Source organism: Cottoperca gobio, chromosome 1 (assembly GCF_900634415.1).
Source record: "Cottoperca gobio chromosome 1, fCotGob3.1, whole genome shotgun sequence".
Classification (NCBI taxonomy): Eukaryota; Metazoa; Chordata; class Actinopteri; order Perciformes; family Bovichtidae; genus Cottoperca; species Cottoperca gobio.
The window spans coordinates 21,952,909-21,969,339 of NC_041355.1; the positions used below are offsets into that span (position 1 = coordinate 21,952,909).

Here is a 16,431-nt window from a genome sequence, read left to right on the forward strand (position 1 = left end):
GTGGACGATGTGACAAAGTGATGCATTCATGTGTAAGCATCACTAATGTTATATTGTAGCTACTTAATACATAATATATAATCTGAATCTGCAAAGTAACTAGTATCTAATGTTGGCAAATAAATGTAGAGGCGTAAAATGCACAATATTGGCTTCTAAAATGTAGTGGCATAGAAGCAGCATAACATGTAACTACTTAAAGGAACACTTAACCCCCAGTTATATCAATAACTCACCCTGTGTTACCTTGAATTCTTTAAGAAAACTTTGATTTTGTTTCGCATGCCTTACAAACTGTCACACAACTCGTGCAGTATAATCCAAGTCTCATTCATCCGGTCGTACGCTCACAAACACATGCATTTTAAAACCATACTATTTAAATCACTTCTGCATAAACAGTACTCACACGGATGAGATGCATGCCTGCCCAAGCATTCGGAAGTGTTTTAAATAGTAAGGCTTACGACGGGATAATGAGACTTGGATTATACTGCGCGAGTTTGTTAAAGGATGTTTTGATATAGTTTTGCTTTTGTTAGATGGATTTTTGGTTTACAACAGAGGCATGAGAGAAAAACTGTTTTCTTAGAGAACTCAAGGTAACATGGGGTGATTCATTTTTATACAAATAGTCATTTTGAGGGTGAAGTATTCCTTTAAGTACAAGTACCTCAAAATTGTACTTAAGTATAGTACTTGAGTAGATGTACTTACATTACGTTACATTCCATTAATGACCTCAACCCCCATATACATTTATATTTTATATGTGTTTTATACACACACACACACACACACACACACACACACACACACACACACACACACACACACACACACACACACACACACACACACATATAGCTCATCCTTTAAAGCTGCACCATCCTGCCTCTGGCTCTCCACCACCAGTGTCTTTCTCTCCTTCTCCCTTTTCTCTCTTCTCTCTCTCTCTCCTCCCGCCCTCCTTGCACCTCCACCCTTCTGCCTGGCTCTAGTCCAGCTATAGATTGTTAATTATGGTTTGTACGTGATGCGCTGCCTTGCCTCCAAATACTACAGCAGTGTTCTTTGGCAGACATCAAAGTGTCGGTGTTTCATTCCATGGGGATTAGTGATGGTAGTGTGTGATAATGCCCCTGCCTGCTCGCTGAATTAAACGCCCATGGCTGGACGCAGGTACTGGGAGTCTAATGAACACACACTCACACAGGCATTCATACACAGCACCTTAAACAATGAAAAAGATGCAGAAACATGACACAGGATATATATATATATATATATATATATATATATATATATATATATATATATATATATATATGTTACAAACAAAGTAAAAACATGCTGCAAAGAAAACAGCCTAATTACAGGAAAATAATCATCCGTCATGATTAAACTGCACATCGACGCACACTCTCATTCCTTTCATCTGTCTTCTCTTAGGAAAAAAAGGCTGTATGTTGGTCAATATGCCCACAGAGATCCGCAGTGCATTGACTGTCCTTCACTCATCTCTCATCTTACACCCCCGTGGCAAATTGGATTTTTAAACGGCTCGTTTTTGATCATTCCCCCGTACTCATAATTGACTGTGGTTCTCTCTCTCTCTCTCTCTGTCTTCTCTCTGTCTCACCAGCTAACTTGATGAAACAAAAATTGGTGGAAAAGAGAACAGAGAAATAAAAAAAGAGCAGTCTCTATAGCAACTCTCGCCATGATTTGTACAAAGGACAAATGACAAGTGTTTAAAGGGCTGCGGGGCGTTTTAATGTTCAGTTTTGTTTTCTTTCGTCGACTGAGAAGGTCTCGGGAGACAGCAGGAAAAACAGCCATGAAAGGAAAATTACAGAGACAGACAGAGGGAGAGGGAGAGGCCGAGGGAGAGAGAGAGATATAAACTCGTCCTTGGTGATCAATGCATGTTCTATTGTCTGTTCTGTTTCTTTGTCCACAAGGACGAAGGCAGAGGAGAGGAGGCAAGTGATGCATATGAACAGTGCTTAGACCCTTCATAACAAATGCCTGACCACAAACTGGGTATAAAAGTAACTGTACTGCTGCTAGCATGTAGAGTGTCTGTGTGTCATACGGAGACAGAGCATACTGTATGTGCAAATAAGTTGGCACTTATATTTTTCTCTAACGACATACTGCAAGTCATCTCATCGCTTTAGGATAAAGCTACTACAACTTACTTTTGTAATTTTAGCATACGGTGCTTTATCGTCTGTTTTACTCTAAATGGGAGCAACATTTACAAAATGAATATCATGCTGGTTGAAGAAGACTTGAAACTAGCGAGACCATAAACTTGAAAATGTTTACCGAGGTAATAAATCAAATGAGAAGAAGGTTAATTTTCGACTTCTTTTTGCAACCAATGGAGTCGCCCCCTGCAGGCCATTAGAGATAATGCACTTCACTTTTCAGACCCGGAGGTTTGCGCTTGTATCGCCACGTACTATATGTCTGTGATAAAAAGGAAATTGAAACAGAAATTAGATGTGTTTATTAACAGTGTCAGTATCAACAGACACCTTTCCTGCTCAATACATAATTTTGTCACATTTTTTTAATAACTGAATTTACAGAATCCTTATCAAATGTTTTTCTCTTTATTAAGAGTTTATGTTCAGAAACAAATATCAGTTGTTTGAATTTCAAATATTGATATCACATTGGCCTCAACTATATTGGTCTGGGTGGTATGGAAGCCCATTTCAGCCAATGTGATGAAAAAAAAGATCCTGTAAGTCATTATAATGAGAAACATTTTTGAAAATAATGACTTAGTATCACATAATAATGATTAAGTATCTCATAATAATGACTTAATATATCAAAATACTGACTTAGTATCTTATAATAATGACTTAATATATCAAAATACTGACTTAGTATCTCATAATAATGACTTAGTATATCAAAATACTGACTTAGTATCTCATAATAATGACTTAGTATCTCATAATAATGACTTAGTATATCAAAATACTGACTTAGTATCTCATAATAATGACTTAGTATCTCATAATAATGACTTAATATATCAAAATACTGACTTAGTATCTCATAATAATGACTTAATATCTCATAATAATTACTTAATATCTCATAATAATGAGAAGTTTATTTTAAATATAAAGACATAGTTAGTATTTTGAGATACTAAGAGATTATTTTGAGAAAATGTGTTATTATAATACCACAAGGCTAGGTTTTCATCTTATCTTGTTTTTCTTTTACTGGAAATGTGCTTCCAGGCTGGAGTTTAGATAATATTAGATAAGCTGGATATCTTGACTGTTACTGACTATTTACAGGCTGATCGTTGTCACTGTGTTCCTCTGATCACAGCAATTACTTCGGTCAGTACAATGTCATCATTTGCAATAGAAAAGACGACCAAAACTACAAAAATAAGACTTGTAATAAACTGGAAATGATCCAAGGAAGAGGACAATCATAAGATTTTGAGATGGAAATGTGCAGGGACCTTCTTTAAAAGGGTTCAACACACATTATTATAAGACCAAAATTGTAATAAACCAAAATGATCCTATAAATCCTAGAGTTTAAGCTGTTCCTCTATTCATAGCTTTGTGTCGGCTGGAGGTGATGACAGCCTAAAATGGTTCAAAGGTTGAGACTCCTCTCCTGTAACAAAAACTACACAGCACAAGCCATTTAACTCTGTTATTTGATCCTATAGAGCCAGTAGTAAAAGAGTATAGTTATATTGAACAAGTGTGCTTTGACTAGTGATGTGAAACAGATTTTTTCTGAGAAAGAACATGCACATAGAGCCAAACTGTTGCCTGAATAAGAAAAAAAAGGAATAAAAGAAAGAGCCTTGAGCCTGTTAGGCCAAGTTAGAGTTACTGTGAAAGTGTAACCTGCATCATTTATGTGATTATTTCTGCTCTTCACGGGCTTTAAAATGTGTCTTGCTTACTGACAACACTGTAATCCTCTCCTGTGTTTGTTGTCATGACATCCCCATCATTTGTCTGACATGCTTCTGCAGAGTACAGGCTGTCATTCACGCTCGCTTCCTGCTTTGGTGACACAGTTTTATATATATATATATTATATACACAGTATATATATATATATATATATATATATATATATATATATATATATATATATATATATATATATACATTATATATAAGATACATATATATATATTATATATATCTTCAGCATTTACAGTTCAGGACCCTCTGTATGTATTCTACAACAATCTCTTTGGAAAAAAGTTTCATAATTAGACAATTGCCGTATTTTAAAGACGTAATCAACAATGTTATCAAGTAATTCTTCATAGTCATATTGCACCTTTTTGTAATCTGGGTTGATTATAGTTACTTATTTGATGTAATCTGGTTACTACTCAGCCCTGTATATATGTGTGTGTGTGTGTGTGTGTGTGTGTGTGTGTGTGTGTGTGTGTGTGTGTGTGTGTGTGTGTATGTGTGTGGTGTGGCTTGGCCTAGAGGGAGGAAGGTACAGACAGAAACAGAAACACCTCAACAGAGGGAAAGACGTGACCTTTATTTGTCCTTGTGAACTAGTTTAACAGCACGCGGTGGTAACGGAAAGAAAGGCACAGATAAGGATGGCCACAACAAGAGGAAGAGAGGGAGTATGAGAGAGATAGTGAAAGAGTCCAAGATAAAAAAGGGCACACAGGACAAACCACCCAAAACGAAAGAGTCTTAGCAGCCAGACAAATACCTCTCTCCACCTGTAATCACCTCCTGCAGGTCAGCGTCTGCCTCGCCTCCACTCGCTGCAATCCCCCAACTAACACTGAGCCGAGCCATCAAACGGCTATCTCTTCTTCTACCTCCCCGTCCCTCGTTTCTCTTTACATACACAGAAAAGACCTTGATGTTTTTCCAATAATTGGCTGCAGAGGTTGACTTTTTTTTTTCTCCACCCCCCCACCCCCGCCTCCCCCTTTTTTCTGTTTATCTTTTTATCTTTTTTTTTTTTTTTTGCTCTTCCTCTTCCTTTTGAGATGAATACTTGGCCCGGGATCAAAGGCAGACCCCGACCGGCCACTCTGGCCATCACAAAGGGGCGTTGGGCGCTGGCGTGGGGCCAGGTGCTGCACAGGGACAAGCCATGCAGATGGGGCCTGCAGAGCCCTTGTCGCCTCCACCCCCCACTCCTGTATGCGAGAGGTCAGCTGCTAAAGTATCAGAGCGTGTGCTTCCTGTCAGATGGTTCAGTCTTGTGCAACTGACACCCTTTTGTTTCCACAACCCTGTCCCCTACAAACTTACGTTCCCATTAGGCTAATAATTACGGTATCATCTCGATAATCATCAAAATAATAAAATAAACTGGAAACCCTTCCAGAACATACTTTTTTAGTGGAAAAATAAACAATCAAACAACCTTATATAAGGTAATCATGAATGAAAAGGTTCCCCTGCATAAATAAAGGATTACGGACGTAAATTTAAATATGTGAACATTGACTTTTGTTTTCACACAGAACATGAACACGGGTCTGCTGGTCAACGTCTCATGTTTGGTTTACTCACCCATCCATCCAGTCAAACCCCTTTACTACTTAAACTATGGTGGACTATGATTACTAATGTATTTGTGATGGGTCATAAACAAACGTAATCCAGGAGAAAATATTTTTCCCTCGAAAAGTGATTGACATTGCAGTTTTGTTGCATGGGAACGTCATTTTTACGAGACCAGGTTGTTTTCCATCTGTCTTTTTCTTACGATTGTGTTTCTCTCAGTTGGTTTGTTTACTTCTTGCAACTGTCCTGTCTTTGTTTCTTTGCACACGTATCACACACTCTTCGTCTCTGACTTTCCACATTCTCCTTTGTTGTTCCAGACTGCAGATCCGAGAGAGACTGGCAGCCCGTGCAGTGGGAATAGAACCAGCTGAGGTAAACATCTTGCCCCCACGGACAGAACCATGTTTAAATGTTTGGGAAGACCCGACTAGAGTTTAGTCAAACACTTCCCTCTACCCTCAACAGCCTTTGTTTAAATATATATGTGTTACAGCCAAGTCCGAAGTCGCTGAGGCCAGTACAAATAAATTGAGGTGGAGGACACAAAATGTGGGATAGATAAAACAAATGAACAAGCCTTCATAGTCCAAATATATATGCAACACCCAGCTTGCTTTTCAACTCCTTCAACCGACACGTTTGCAGCCAGGATGATGTTACTGCGTCAGAACAGGATCGTTGGACTATTGCATTACCAACTATTTCCGATTCGCTAACAAGTGATGTGAAAAACCGTAGTGAGAACTTTTCCATACCTGTATTACAGATGGGGAAGTTGCAATGTATTGATAAAGGAGCACACAGTATACACGCATATTGTTTGGACCTTCCCATTATGAGGTCAGACTCGGTCTTTCAGAGAATCAGTCCAACAGTCTGCAATGTGTTGCTTTCTGTAACAAAGTCCTGTATTTCGTCTTCTAGTCTTTATTTCCATAATCTTACTATCACAGTCAGTTTACAGAAAAGTGCAGCAGCAACATACTTGACCAAAATTAGATATGTTCATTTAAGTAAAAATTATCATAAACTTATATAAAGTCTTTAGTAGTGTCCAAATGTCTGACACCAGTGAAAAAGTCCAGGATGTAAAGGAGCAGACAAGAAAGTTTTAGGAGAGAAAAAAAGACAACAGCAGTATTTTTCCACACTGTGCATGCTGTCATGCATGAATCCCCAGCTCCAGCCATATGTTTAAGATTAGATGTACTTTTTTTGTTAGACGAGAACACGGTCAACAAAGTTCTGCTGCTTCCCCCCCGGTCATGAATCAACTGGGCTCTGTCCACACCCTCTCTTTGTGCTCCTAATTCTATTAAACACATGATAACTGCCATCACACCAGTGAAGAATAACACAGCATTCACAGTATGAAGGATGGTATGAATCATATTCTTCTTAATGTTGACTGACACACTCTATGTGTGTTCATTTATGGACAGATAAACTGTGTGTTAATCTGTGGATAACCTGAAAAGAACAGGACAATTGAATGTTCATATGTATTATGCAAATGTCTCTCTCTCTCTCTTTTTACATTAACCTCTTGCTCTATGCTAAAGCAGTCCAATGCCAGCTGCCAAACTGCAATGTGGTTTTCATTTGGTATGAAGCGTCTGTGGATAGCAATTGCACATTTATAAAGTGATACTGAATCATCCAAACTTTAAAGCTGCATTCATTGATTTTTTAAAATCACAATGGGACAGCAGCTCAATCTGGAAACTCATATTGTCACATTACTAGGACTCTATAAAAGATATGACATCACCCATTTAAAGCCTCAGCATTTTGGCCGTCGTCATCTTGTTTTTAAGTGACACGAGAGGGTGGCGCAAAGAACAATCAAAAGCTGAACAAGACATTTTTATGGGACCAAACTGTTACAATTAACTTCCATGAACTAAAAACAAACTTTAAAAGAGTTGTTAAAGTTGTAAGACTAAAACACAGAGAACACCCAGACAACACTGAGGTAGCAACCTGTCAATCACGGGCTAGCAAGACCCTAAAACATAACCTGATTAATCTTCTATTTTATTAAATGAACATCATGCTGTATGGAAGAACTCTGCCATAAACTCATTAGGAAAATGTTACTGAGGTAATAAATGAAGTGAAAACTAAGGTCATTTTTTTCATAGACTTCTATACAATCAGACTTCTTTTTGCAACCAGTGAACCAGCTGGCCTTTAGAAAGAACGCAGGTTTAAGATTCTTCCGCATTGGCATCCTTTAGCATCTGTATGTGATGCACTAGGCTTTCAACTTAATCCAATCTAAACCCGCCCAGCCCATTATTAGACTGCCGTAATATAAATAGTGCATAAATCCATATTATAAACACAGGACTCTGACCCAGGAGGTCGGTGTTCATGTCTGGTGTGAAACTAAAAGTGTAATGTTTCGTCACGTCAGTCACATGACCAACAACTGACTGTTTAACACTCGTGCTTCACTTGATTCGTTCGTCCCCGGATTTAATGTCAACCTCAATCTTTTCCTAGCCTGAGCAGGATAATCCACTTCTCCACTGTTTTTTAACAATTTATCTATCTCCAATTGAAACTCATCCTCAGCAATATTAGACACTCAGAGTTCCTGAAGTCAGGTGACACTTGGATACTGAAACCAAAAGGTTCCCTAATCTTTGCAAACCAACATACGTGTCCGCTCAAGGGTCATTTGTAAGATTTCAGAAGTAGAGTTAGAAGATTTTACAATTGTTTTTGTTGTCTTTGTATTGCATCGTTAAAACCTATCATTACTAAAATCCATTTCAACGGATATGAATCAAAGCAGAAGACAGCCTCTGTGCTCAATAAAGGAGCAAACACATATTACTGCCACCTCTGCAGCTGACAAGGAGTGAGTGGTATTGGATGGAGTATCATTGTAACTGCCTCATCATGATGGATGGCTTCAGACAAAGTAGAATAAAAGCATTTTTTTTTTAATTATCTGATCGTTACTAGTCTGCATAACGGCTAAACATACTAAAGAACATGTGAAAGATCAAGGAACAATAAGCTACTATGGAGAACAGTATTAGAATATTTGGAATCACGCCATGTCCATGATCCTTTTTCTGGCTCAGATTAAAAATACTGATTTGAAAATAATTAGATTTTTAGTTGCTTTCGAAAGACTTAATCAGAGTGAAAAGCAAAGGTTTCTGAGAGTAGATTCACTGTATGTAGTTCAGGTAATTCTCACTCCCTGCCGTGTAGGGGTAAATAAAGCCAACTAAATAAAACGACATGACAAACTTAACGTGACCATTATGGAAAAAGCAGTTAGTTCCAACCCAGATAATGGCCCACTTAACACAGAAAGCTCACTAATTAAAAGAGCAGAAATGATAATGCTGTTGCCTAAATAGAGTCAACTGGTTGGCTGTTTAGCTTCAGTGGTAACTTCTTGGCTGTTAGAAAATTATGAGCAAAGAAGTCTGATGTTGTTTTTCTGTAATAATGGGCATTATTTTCACTTTTATGTGTTCCTCCTACAGAGAAAATAGGCCTGATCTCGCCCTTTGTGGTTGCTCCAACTGCTCACTTCCACCACCCACACGGCACATTTTCCCAGGCAACAATGTTCCTCCAAAGTTTACACACAATAAATAACGATATGCCCAAAGCAGTTAGCAGTGGCCCCACTCTCCGTTTCCTGGCTGGAGTTGAAATGAAATGGTAATTTTGACTTGAGGAGGATTTCAAAGGGATGGCCTCTACTTTTCATCTGGGTGCATACCACGAGCTCGCCGACACATTCACGCTGGGATTTGAGCAAGAAAAAAAAAAGGAGAGGAGAGAGGAAAAAAAGCACAATTTTAAGTTTTTCTATGAACTTCCTCCTTTCTTTTTTTCTGCCATCTCCCCACAGAAAAAGAGATGTAACGTTGCTGAGATCTCTCCCCCAGATGGACAGCATTTATATAAACAACCATCCCCGGTTCAGGGAGCATTTGATTGATGTGTCATTGTCTAAAGATTGTTTCCAGGCATTTGAATAGATAATTCAAAGCATTTGATGTAGGCATTTTTCTTCAAAGGTCAGTTGTGGGGGAAGAGCAGGGGTGTCCTCTATCTCCCATGCTATTTTTGCATCGAAGGCTTCAACAAGCCTGACGGCTTTTCACAGGGGAGATTGACTGACAATTGAATCGTCCTTCATGCTCAAGATTACAAGGTGGTTTCACAAAACCCCATCTGAGATCTGCTCGCTATCTCTGTTATGCAAAATACCTTTGTCTCCAACAAAAGAGCATAACATGGCTGTGTCCTGTGCCTATTTGTGTTCTAGGTCGGCCTACGGTCTTGCAGTGAGATTGGAGCGAGACCAAAGATGCAGCGGAAGTATTGGCCAGGAACTCCATTATCTCAGCAACAAGGAATGAGAAATGGAATTAAAACACCCAAAACAAGGTCTGTCACACACCAGCGACACTGGCTCCTATCTTCCCATGTATATAATGTCTTAAACCGCACAAAATACACTCTGAAAATCCAAACAGCCTCCCACTTTGTGCCGTATCTTATTTCCTACATCACAGCCTTGCTTGCGCTGACCCAGCAGCCACAACGATATTGAGGGTACACTTTCCCTGAGTCGGCGGATCACATTCCATTGTCAGTCAGCCATGAGGGAAACGTCCGGGTCAAAAAAGCAGGGTGTAAAAAAAAATAAAGAAACACTGTGGTGTCTTCATTATCTCCGAGCTCCGCGGCCCGTGAACGAGGCCAGGGTTAATTGCTGTTGATTAGACGTCAGTACGCATGGCTGAGTGAGCCTACAGATCTCACTGAGGGGACCACAGAGGGAAAATAGGAAAGGATGAGGTCGCTCACAGACAATGATGTGAAATCAGTGTCAAGTGTTCCTCCTCGGTGGGTTTAGCTGGTTGGAAAGCAGATAAGGAATGTAGATGAGGCAACATGTGTTGTCTGCCTCTGTGTGTGATTACTTGAGCCCATTTTGCTAGTTGTTTCAGTGCGTGAGTTAGAAGTTGTGCTCAGAATGAGGGTAAAATATGTATCATGCCATGAAGTAACAAGGTAACCATAATGATAAAATAATATTCAAACATACCGGATTATTTTTGTTATCTGATGTACCTCAGTTAATAATGTATTCATAGATCAATAGCTTTTTAGAGATGTGGGTGTGCTGGTCTCTCATTCACTCCACTACTGTGGTCCAGTCGGAAATATCTCAGCAATCAATTAATGGTTTGCCAATTAAACTTTGCACAGATCTCCTCTTGCCCAGAGGATGAATGGTAATGAGTTTGTCGATCTCATGACTTTTCCTCTGGCGCCACCACGAGCTAAAGTTTTCACCTAAACTGTGCAATATTTCAAATGTAGCAAAGACATTCATGGTTCCCAGAGGATGTATTGTACTGGCTTTGGTGTTCCCTGACTTCTCCTCTAGTACCATCCAGGGCTGTCCCCGACTAATGATTGACATCGTTGAATTTGATGAGACAAATGTATTGGCCGAGATACATGACAAGCTGTTTGCTGTGTGTACAGATTGACAGACAGAAAGACAGAACTCGGTTTCTTAGCCTGCTTGCTAAGTGCTTAGTTTCTTATGTGTGTGCTCTGATTAATAAATGCATTCTTTGATTTTGAAACAGCAGCACAATGTTGTTGTTATTCAGCCTTTCTGATGCTACCACCCAGATGCTGCTCTAATGGTCCCACAAATTTGGATAGTGCAACTTTGTCTACTGTGGGACTTATTCGTGCACAATAAGGACATTGATTGAAAGCACTTGAGTTATTTTCACAAATGTATTAACAGTATTAATAAAAGGCTGATATTTATAATTAAAAAGGCAATATATCATGATTTATGTTTTTTGTGAAAAACAATAATTGGATAGATTGGAATTAAAGGTACATTTAAATCCCCCCTGGAGATGAATTATAATAACTTTGGTGACACCCTGATTTTTCAACGTCATCATCGGGTCATAGTTTTAATTTGTGTGTGGGTTTATGATTTAATACCTACTTAACTGTGTCATTCCCATCAGCTACAGCTGTGAAATTGTAATTAGTAAATGTTAGCATGATAACTCGCAAAACTAAGATGGTGAACATGCTAAACTTACTGCTTAACATCAGTGTGTCAGCATTGTCACAGTGAGCATGTTAGCTTGCTGATAATAGCATTTTGTAAATACAGCCTCACAAAGCCGCTAACATGGCTGTAGATTAGATTAGTACTTTTGTTAAATGGTTTCAAACATGTTTAAATCCTACTTTACCCACCCAATCCCAGGGACAATCTCCAAGATCTACGTGTTGTTCTCTTTGGCGCCACCTATGGCGATAAGCGGTAATTGCTGGTTTGTTTTTAGTTTTTTAGCAGTTAGTAGTTGGCACTTGTTTTTGAAGTTTCATCATCTGTAGTCATCGCTCTTTTGTTCTTCACATGTAAGTAAATTGAAGAGCGAGTCTGTTGTGTCAGCTATGCCTACCCTCTCATTCCCACTGACTTACTTAGTGAAATGTAAACCACCAAGACTTTTAGACTGTTGCTGGTACAGTATGTCGCAAAACTGATGTCTGTCTCAATCTGTGTGTGACAGATAAACAAGTCGTTGGTCCTCCCTAGCTTATATCTGTCTTTAATGGATGATTTGTATAGGTCTGCTGCTTTTGTAGCCAAAATAATAATGACAATAGAGATGGTTCAGACAGAGGCAGGAATGGCAGACAGACAAAGGAGGGCAGGACGTTGTAACCTTCACACCCTTCGCAGAGTGAGAGCTCGCTTTGTTTAAATTTCCCAGATCAAAGGGTGCAATGCAAATTCCTGCAGCTTCCACGACACCATTTGATGTTTGGAAGCCAAATTATTGTGGTGATTACAGTAGCTGTACACAACCGGTGGAGCAGGCCAAACAAGGGTCCTTGTTGTGACTCTCAATTAGTGGTGTGACATCTCAGCACCCACCGTCTGAGAGGCATCCCACAATAAGAGAGGCTGTTTGGGCTGATAAAGTGATTTGGCTTGGTGGGCCCTTTCATCTGCACTGACAGTGGGGTATTTGAGGCTTCTGGGTATTCTCTCTGCACATCCTCACACATCCCCTTTATTGTGACAATAGTACCACTGTGTTCAGCGATTCTAAGAGGCTATAGGCCCACTGCACTGTGAACAACTTCAGCTCAGTCCATTGTCAGAAGTGTTACCATGACTTGGCTGCTTCTATAGGTGAAAGTAACAGTGTATGGGCGCTTTAAAGTACAAAAAAAAACACTCATAAACATTATTTTATCAGCTTCTATTTTCCTCTAAGCAGCTGTACTCGGAACAGATTTTATATATCACACCATTAGCAGTATTCTCATGTTGTCTGAATATTCAAACACCCAGCCATCTCTGAAGTTGTTTTTTTGTTTGTGTGTTATTGAAAGCCACAGCGAGTTGAAAGGATAACTTTGCCTGTGGGAAGGACAGAGCAGCAGAGGATCAGGTTCAGCTGTATTTCTGATAACACTTTGCATTCTGCAGGCACCAGTGACAGCTCTGATGCCTCGTGTTTGATTGTCTCTCTTTCATGTCTTCCTCATGTGTTCAGTAAAAGCAGCAAGGCCGGAGTGGAGGTGAACCGATGGCTAGCGGACAACCGCGGCGGAGAGAGATTGAAATGTGATGCGTTTCTGCCAGGGTAATGGACAGAGGCACTGGGAAGATGTTGCTTTACAGACACTAGAGGCTGTCTTATATGTAACAGAGAGTTGCAAAAGGCCCTGGTGGTAAAACTCTGTCAAGAACGATTAGCATCATGACAGGAATCTTTCACTGTGGAGTGATAATGTATGTGCTGGAGAAGAGCTGGCTCACTGTGAGGGTAGTTTTAAACTGGTAACCTAAAAGAGGAAGCAAGCCCAAGAAAAAACAAAACCGACAATGAATAGATCTTACACTGACAAGAGTTGTCTGTGTATCCAAAGCCTGAAATATCTTATTTCTCTGTGCTGTGGAGCTCCATTGTTTTCCAAAAGCTATTAAAACACATAAATGAGCCACATTGTTGCACGGGCTGACTTGTTCCTTCATTAGCAGGAACACGTAAACTCTAGTTTATTTTAATGAGTAACTTCGGTATTTTCCAACCTGGACCCTATTTGCCCATCTTTGGTGTCTACGTGACTAATGGGGGCAACCATTTTTGAAATTGGTCCAGTATTGGGCTGCAACGCAATAGCTCGGGGCAATTCCGTTTTTGCCGCTGACCGGCTCAGATTGTTATTAGGAGGGTCTGGCAATATTATGGAAAGGAATAAAATGTTTTTCTTTACCTTTCACTTGATCCGATCTGTTTGTTGTTGTGTCGTGTTGCCAGAATACAACGGAGGAAACACGGGTGAGAGTTGGAGAAAGGAGTGCCGGTGTTGTCAGACAGTGAATATTTAGCTGATTTCTAACATTTTGCTGCAACGCAACATTTCAGAACGAGATTTCTCCTTGCGCGAGACTTGATTAGAAACAATAACAAACAGAGTGGATCAAGTGGAAAGTAAAGCAAAAGGTTTTATTTCTCTGTAGGGTCCTTTGCAACATGTTGTCAGGCACTTATAGTAACAATCTGAGCCTGTCAGGTGCAAAAACAAGAACTTTTAGACGACGTACATTGACGGTGCAGAATTGCCCCGAACCGATTACTTTACATCCCGTTCATCGGCTGCAGCGCTCTCACTCAATATTGGACCAATTTCAACAATTGTTTTCCCCCATTAGTCACAAAAACATGAGAAAATAGAGGCCAGGTACAAAATCTGTGGCTGAAAGTAGTCCCAACAAATACTTTATTTCCTTCTGTTTGAATAACATTTGCCATGAATTACAGTTCCCAGCTGTTTTCAGGAAATTATTAAGCCTTTTTTTAATAAATGAAAGTATATATCTGATCCCCATTTCTAAAGATTTAGGTCTGAGGTAGGAAGGAATGGGCTTTGGGCTGAGTGCTAGAGACAGGCTGGGGAAGTTGGAAAGTATTGAGAACTTACGTGTCAATTTTGGGATTTATTGACGGTAAGAAAATATAGAACATTGTCAGCCTTACCCTTTAAGTGTATGTGGTTGTAAGCTCAGCCATTTAAAGCTCAAACACAGGGTTAAGTTCATCATCGCAATGTTGTGGGTCCTCTGAGCTCAGTTCTATAGAGCACATCTCACTCTCTGAGGCCTGAAAGAGCAAGTTTAAAAACCTGTCCCTTTCCTATAGCTTTATTCCACTCTGTGCAGGGCATTGTGTTGACCTGGAAACAGCCATTCAGTGCTGTGAGAAAGAGGCCCCTGAAACGCTCCTTCTCACTAAGAGAAACATATAACAGTATTAGATCTAGTTTAATTACACAGGGGCTTGCGGATGGGCCCCTCTTTTCTCTCGGCGGTGAAAATGCTTAGCGTTTGTTGTCGGTTCAAGGCTCTCTAAAGGATGTGCTGGCATGTGTAGGGTTCTGGCAGAGAGGAAACTTGCGGTGTGTGTGTGTGGGGGGGGGGGGGTGAACTGTTATTGTTTGAAAAGCGTGTAAGCGGCCTTCACAACACCGCATCCACGGAAATGAAGCAAAGACAGAGAAAGAGGGAGAGAAAGAGGCAGAGAGAGAGCAAGAAAGAGAAAAAAAACTCTCGCGCAGCTTTGACTGACGACTTAACAGGCGAAACCGAATTTGTCTTTTGCCGGGAGATGTCAGATGCCTTGCCAGTGAGAGAGAAAGATGGAAAGAGGGAGAGAGGGAGAAAGAGAAAGCACACCACAGAATATCTCCTGCGTCTTTTTCGCCCTCTCTTTTCTCCTCCGGTTTAAGACGGCTCGGTGAATGCAACAACATCAAAGGCCTAGCACTCAGAATGTACATTGTTGTTCCAGTAACCACATGAAACAGAAAGGGAGAGATGGAGAGCAAGTTTTATTCTTTCTTTGCTTGTACATAAATAGGGGAGCTATGGAGGGAATCGGTTTAGAAGCGGTGGAAGATTAACTCTTTTATCTCTTCATTTCAAACATCCTCCATATTCGCGTCCTCCACATGCTAACTACTGTCGGGATCTTCATGCCGGACCAGCAGCACTACAAAGCAGAGGTGTGTACTATATTAGGACATATAACACGTCCACAAACAGAACTGATGAGGAGGAGGTTTATGTAGCTTCAGTCCTGACTCATTGTCATTAAGAAAGTCCTCTGTAATTGGAGCTAAACTTAGAAAGCTCTTACTCTGCCACAGACATTCCACATGTGTATAAAAGAGGAACACGGCGAAACTGTCCCAAACTTGTGCCTCGGCGTAACAGGCTTTATTCCTGCCTGCCCTTATCTTTACACAGAGACCACCCAGGAGCAACAAGTCAGTTCTCACCTTTAGTCTGAGTGTGTGTGTGTGCTTTGTACTTTATAAGTGAACGCCTGTCTGTATACAGTCCTGTGTGTGTGTGCGTCTGTGAATGAATGTGTTTTCTGTACATGTGTGCGGTTCTACCTCCCACCATCTGGGCCCTGTTTGGAGAGATTTTCTGTAAAAATCACAGTCACGCCGTGGCAGGATTACCACTGTGAAAAGCAGCACCTGGAAGAAACTCAGTGCTCCTGCTCCTTTTCCGTCAGATGCTCAAAGAAGTTTCTAGCTTCCCAGCTTGAGGCGCAGGATTTGTTTTTGACCTACATGGGCGTCCTAGGCCTCATGTTCCCTTAAAAAAAAAGCAAAAAAAAAAAAAGAACACATCTCAAATTCACATCCAGCAAGGTTACAGTATCACCACATTACAGTAGATAAACAAGTGCATGTGTGTGTGTGTGTGTGTGTGTGTGTGTGTGTGTGTGTGTGTGTGTGTGTG

General features: G+C 40.2%; 1 protein-coding gene across 1 annotated transcript in view; it reads left to right on the forward strand.

Moving 5' to 3' along the window:
• Positions 1 to 9,884: 9,884 nt before the first annotated feature.
• LOC115013452 (axin-2-like) overlaps positions 9,885 to 16,431 on the forward strand; it is a 47,907-nt gene continuing 41,360 nt past the window's right edge. The window contains exon 1 of the mRNA XM_029439794.1: positions 9,885 to 9,995. The gene's annotated coding sequence lies outside the window, so the exon portion shown is untranslated. The remainder of the gene's footprint in view (positions 9,996 to 16,431) is intronic.